Below are 6,426 nucleotides of genomic sequence, written 5' to 3'. Positions count from 1 at the left end.
TACAGTTTGAGTTACACTGTTTGAATGATTTGACCTGCATCCACTACTCATATATTTGGAAAGTAGTTAAAGAAGAAAACTATTGAATCTGAGAATCTGACACTCTGCTCTCCTTGTGAGAATCAAGAATGCTTAGTGCTGGGGCACCTGGTGGCTTAGTCGGGTAAGCATCTGCCTCTGGCTCAAGTCATGATCTCAGGGTCCTGGGATAGAGCAAGGAACCATGGGCATCAGGCTCCCTGCTCAGGGGAGAGTCAGCTTCTCCCTCCTCCTTCTGCAGCTCCCCCTGCTTGTATTCTTTTGTTTGTGTGCATGCTCTCTCTCTTGCTCTCTCAAATAAGCCTAAAAAAAGAATGCTTAGAGCAGAGATTTTTTTATTCATAATTTTTTTTATTGGTGTTCAATTTGCCAACATATAGAATAACACCCAGGGCTCATCCTTTCAAGTGCCCTCCTGAGTGTCTGTCACCCAGTCACCTTCACCCCCCGCCCACCTTCCCTTCCACCACCCCTAGTTCTTTTCCCTGAGTTAGGAGACCTGAAAGAGATTTTTAAGCTCACTAATGAATGTCTCTGCTTTGATTCCCTACCCTCTCTCACTTTAAAGCTGAGGGTTATTAATTTGGGCCAATTCCAATGCTGGGGACAGCACTGGGAGGTCTGAGCTCCCCTTCCACTTCCTTTTCCAGTACCTCACAGAATTCACAAATGGTTCTGTTCAAATCATTAATTAACATTCATGTAAAAAATAAGGACGCTTAAAATCTATAAAATCACCATTCATTTGTTCTAATTCCCACTTGCCAGAATAAAGCAATGACTGTCTGTGATTATATTTAAGGTGCTGATGATTCTCAAGATAAAGATAAAAGAGTAAACTACTGAAATTCATTCTAGGAGAGAGAAGAAAATATACATTATTTCCTTTAAATTTCTTAAGAACCCTACAAAGTAAATGCTATCCCCATTTTACAGAGGAGGCAAATGAAGCACCTAAGGTCATACTCTTTGAAAGAGATAGCTCCAGGGTTTGAAGCTAAGATTTGTCCTATCTGGGGCCCTTACACAGTATTCATCAGTAGAAATCAATATGAAAGAGTTTGGAACAATGGCTTCTAACCAAGTAGTATGTACGTAATAGTATGTCCTTGGGGGCATTTGGAAATGTGGGTCAGTATGATGGGGGCACTCTGGCAATTAGTGTCTGGGGCCTTGGGATGTTAAATATCCTGCAATGTGTTGTACAGTGTCTCAAAACAACATAAAAAAGCCACCATCGAACTCCAATAGCATCCCTCACCTTTTCTTTTTGAGAGGGGGAGAGAGAGAAGCTGGGGAGGGAAAAAAGTGAGAGGGAGAGAGAGAGAATCTTAAGCAGGGTCCATGCCCAGGATGGAGTCCAAGGTGGGGCTTGATCTCACAACCCTCAGGTCATGACCAGAGCCAAAATCAAGAGCTGGACACTTAACCAACTAGACCACCTAGGTACCCCCACAGCATCCCCTTTGAGGAGTACTGCTTTAGATAAAGAAAAGATGACTACACTATAATAGGCTATTATATGAAGCTGGGGAGATTCGGAGCACCTCCAAGTGATATCCTCAAATAACCTCTACTCCGATATTACAGTGATTAGTTCTCTTGGATCTGGCATGGAAAGGACATGAACGCTCTGCCTGAAGTTATCTAGTATTTCCAAGTTTTCTCCAGCTATGAAAACATCTGAGAAGCTAACTGGGACCCGATACAAATTAAATGCATAACTGCTTCATGTGGTTTTACATTCACACTTGACTGAGAGTTGAAAGAGATGTGTTCTGTAAATTTCCGTGCACTCACAAACACATGTGTGAAAAATATTCCTTAAAGGAAATCCTACTTATCTCTGAAAGAAAACATAGTCACTGACGTCTATGCTGTAAATATGTAAACTGATTTGTTTTGCAGCTGAGATATGGGAAAGACTGTGCTGGTTTGGCACTTGGGGGCACCTCCAATTGGAGGGACCCCAAACAAGTGTGTTGTGGAGATCTGTATTTTTCTATGAAAGTGTCTTAAATTTTGTGTTTCCACACTGATTAATAATAATAATAATAATAATAATAATAAGAAGAAGAAGAAGAAGAAGAAGAAGAACAAGAAGAAGAAGAAGGACGAGGAGGAGGAGGAGGAGGAGGAGGAGGAGGAGGAGGAGGAGAGAAAGAAGGTGAAAGAAGTATACTTTAAAATACTGGGATGACCACCTTGGAATCAAGCACTGTCCTGCAATTTTGGCAGTCAGGTATATATTTGTGTTCACAATCACACTGCAGTTTAGTGGTCGCAGAACAAAGGGAAATCTTGAAAAGAGACCACCTTGATATGCAAATATGCTTTCAGACCAAGGGAAACCCAAAGTTGGTATGCTGTGCTATTGGAATAAAAGCTTCCTGACTGAGCAGACCCAGGGGAAGAAGTCAATCATCATTAAGGCAACTGTAGCAAAGGTGAGCTGACCTCAGCAGACCCTTTACTGGGCAGGCAGGGCCAGATTCACTCTAAAAAGGTGATTTAATAAATGCTGTCAACTTGTATCTGGCTGGGGTTGTACCATTTTAGTTTGTAATTAACTCACAAATTTATTTTGGTATTACAATTGGAAAAATGCTGTAATTATGGCAGCATTATACCAGCTCTTAAGAATTCCACGTTTAACTAACATTAAATAAAAGGAAGCCCGGCACTAGATGGTAGGTATCTGGAACTTCTTGCTGTGTCTACATCGCTTTCTTTTAGGAAATTCCCTCTCCCCCAAAGGCATTTCAGATTGTGGCTTATCCACCCCTTGGATAAACCTATTCTTCTGGACACAGTGATTGGTCCAGAGCTGGCACATGACCCAGGCAGGGCCAGAGAAATTTTGAGAGGACTGACACAAATAACAAGGTATTTCTCTAGTTTCAGAATATTAAGAGCCACCGAAAGTTGCACCAAAAAGGCTTCCAGCCTATAAAGAAAATGTACAGAATAAAGCCAACACAGCATAAGACCAAAAAATGGAAGGGTAGATGGACAGAAGGAAAGAAAGAAGGAAGAAGAGGTGAATGGATGGACTGAAGGAAGGACAAACAGATTAAACAGACATACAGACAAACAGAATCTTGACGGGTATTTGATCAGCTCAATTTCATAACCAAACCAATCTCCAGGCACTTAATCATGTAAGTCAATTTTATATGCATCCAAGTAGGGTTTATGTTACTTATGACCAAATGCTTTCTAATATGCTAGAGATGAATAAGACTGTCTTTAGCAGGGGAACACTACTTAAGTCTGAGAAACACCGGATTACATGATCCTCTCTAACTCTAAAGTGCAAAAATTCTGTGTGTGTGTGTGTGTGTGTTTTAATTATTTCATCAGCTTAAGAGATCCGGATCTTTTCTTATACCTCGGTATATGTACAGAGAGCAGAAATAAGGATGGCTATTTTTTATAGTTATCACTAGAGATATGATACTAGAAGAGGATCTTTTCAGTCCCAAGTTTAGTTTTAATAAAATTATTCAGAAAAGGTAATTTCCAAAAGGTTGACTTTACAATTCAGAATCAGAGGAAAAGTCTCGAGGAAAACAGAAGCTACCAATGGCACATAACACTTTAAATAGCATGTTCAGTACAAACTACAAACCAGAGAAATAAATAGATATCCTTAAGAGCTTCTTAAAAGGTTTTTAGAATACTTAGCAAAATGACTCTTAAGAACTCAAGTTCTTAACTAATTCAGCACAGTTTTGCAGTGTCAAAACTTAAGCCAAGTGAGTACTTGGCTTTACCTGCCTTAAACATTTGCTTGGCAGTAAGCGTAAATTTCTACCAGTTAGAGAAAATGAATAAAGCACTTACATCGTAAAAAAATATATATAGTTCAAGTTAAGTGGGAATACCAAGTCGGTAAATAAGATTACAGAGCTAAATATCAAATGAATGACTCCTATATTGGAAAGCCTTCCTTCATTTTTTATTCCTAGGTATGTAGCTCACAGGCGCTTTTTACTCAGAGCCTGATATAACAGATATCACCACGACCACATCAATCAGCTGTAAACACTGGTCAACTGAATCCGCATCTATCCAGCTAAACTAATTTCATAGGATGTCCTGCAAAGTCAGTAACTAGACTGCATCCTAAATTCAGAAATTAGTCGTTTTGAACCCTCCATGATAAATCAACTCAGTGATTTGTTTAATTGCCCAGTGGTCCTTATGGAAGACTTTCCTCCTAGGAAGAGGCTGTCATCCTATAATCAGCTCTGAGAACAAAGAACACATCTAATTCGACATAACATTTACAGGTTTAATAAAATAATAGGTTGAAAAATGTTTGGGGGATAAACTAATAAACACCAAACAGTTCTGTGTAGCCTTTTCAACTACAGAAGAAATCTTTCTTGAGCATTCTTAAAATGCAGTAGGAAGTTCAAGCAAAGTCCTAAGTTATTTTGTGTTTCAAACCTTAGGAAACCTTCTCTGTATTCAGATAAGGATGAAGGTACAAATTCTACCTTTGAAACTTAAAAGCCAGTTTCGGATATTTTAAATATTTAGGTGGAATTACTAAAAAGAAAATTTTGTTGCACAACATATTCAAAATACTAAAAACTGCACATCTTGAGGTGAGTACTAAAGAGCAGCTTAAAGCTGGCTATATGAACGCTGTTTATAAACCATACAAAAAGAAAAGGTCATTACCGCATCAGAATTACCACCATAAAATTATTATAAATAAGACCGAAGTCAGACTGAGTCAATAACCATAGAGTTTTATTATCTTCAACACTAGTGACAACTTAATAACATATGCCTCACAAATCATTTATCTGATAATTGGAATTATATTCCTATATATTCACAGAAACAGTATCTTTTGAAAAAGTGGATGGCAATATTTATTTGATATCTATCATCTGATTTTATTTCATTTGAATTTTTTATAATACATTTATCTTTTATTGGTGTTAAATTTATTTCATCTGATTTTAATAGAACTATTTTGCAAATAAGAATATTACAGCTTTTAGAGATGAGAAAAATTATGACAGAAACAAAGAAAGAGAGAAGAAAAGAAAAGAAGTGAAAAAAATCCTAGACACAGGACCAGGAATGTGAACTAATTCAGCACAGTTTTGCAGTGTCAAATAAAAAGTCTATCGCTGAAAGCTACACGGAAGTGTAAGACTTCTGTTTCTGGACTTTGATCCAAGCGGTCATAAAAACTTGTCCTCACTTAGTAATTCCTATTTCCATTAAATGCCAAATATTCTGAATATTCTCTTTGCCTAGTACAAAACAAAGCAATAAAAAGTCAACCATGCTACTCCTACAATACTAAATGATGTAAAACATCACCCTCCTTGGCAGAGAAGTTTAGTAAATAATGAAAGGTAACATTATTTTAGTATGATGGCAAGAAGAAGAGCTGTTAAAGTGGCACTGGCACCAGAAGCCTTCATTTGCAAATGCATGAAGATTAGAGCCCTTAGTTCACAGGGTATGTACACAGGCAGGTAGAACAGTGAGGGTGGGATTTTCCATACGTTGTAGTTTGCAAGTCTCAAAATAATTTTTCTGCCTATAGACTATGTTATGAATTCTTCAATTGACACTCAAATTCACATAAAGAGGCTGCGATTCCTTTTTTTTTCTTTGAGGCTGCGATTCCTAAAAAGCATCTATGCCCCAAGCTTGTAGCTTTAAAGTAGGTGCTTAGCTCTGTGTTTGAAGATTAGTTATAACAAACAATGTAATATAGCAGCAGAACTCCTTTCAAGGTCAACCAATTTTCACAGGTATTTTTTAAATTTTATTTATTTACTCATGATATATATATGTGCAGAGACACAGGCAGAGGGAGAAGCAGGCTCCATGCAGGGAGCCCAATGTGGGACTTGATCCTTTGTCTTCAGGACCACAACCTGGGCCAAAGCCGGTGCTAAACCGCTGAGCCTCCAGGGCTGCCCACCTGTACTCTTATCTAATTAATACTTTCCTTAAGTAAATTTAAGGCTTTTATCTAAAATTTTATTGATGATGGAACTCTGTTACTAGTGCAAATCAGAAACCAGAACTAATTGCCTTAAGTAAGTTGTAGAAGATTTCTACACTGCAAACAAAGTCTGGGTTTATATTCTTCCCTGCCCTTAAGTGAAATAAGGAGACAGAGAGAGAGAAGAAGAGAGTAGCAATTACTGCGGGAGCAATACATACAAACTGGCACCAGTTTGAGACTTTATCCTTGATGTTATAAAGTTAATTACAAAGAAGTTTTAAAGGGAATAATTTTTTTATGGTCTGATGCTGTTGTTACTTAAGACCACTTTGTTTAGTCCCCATAATCATCTTGTTTATAGCCATGGCCTACTTTGGGAACATTTCTTGTAACATGGT

The sequence above is a fragment of the Vulpes vulpes genome, chromosome 4 (genome assembly GCF_048418805.1).
Source record: "Vulpes vulpes isolate BD-2025 chromosome 4, VulVul3, whole genome shotgun sequence".
Classification (NCBI taxonomy): domain Eukaryota; kingdom Metazoa; phylum Chordata; class Mammalia; order Carnivora; family Canidae; genus Vulpes; species Vulpes vulpes.
Note: the sequence above shows the minus strand (reverse complement) of the source record.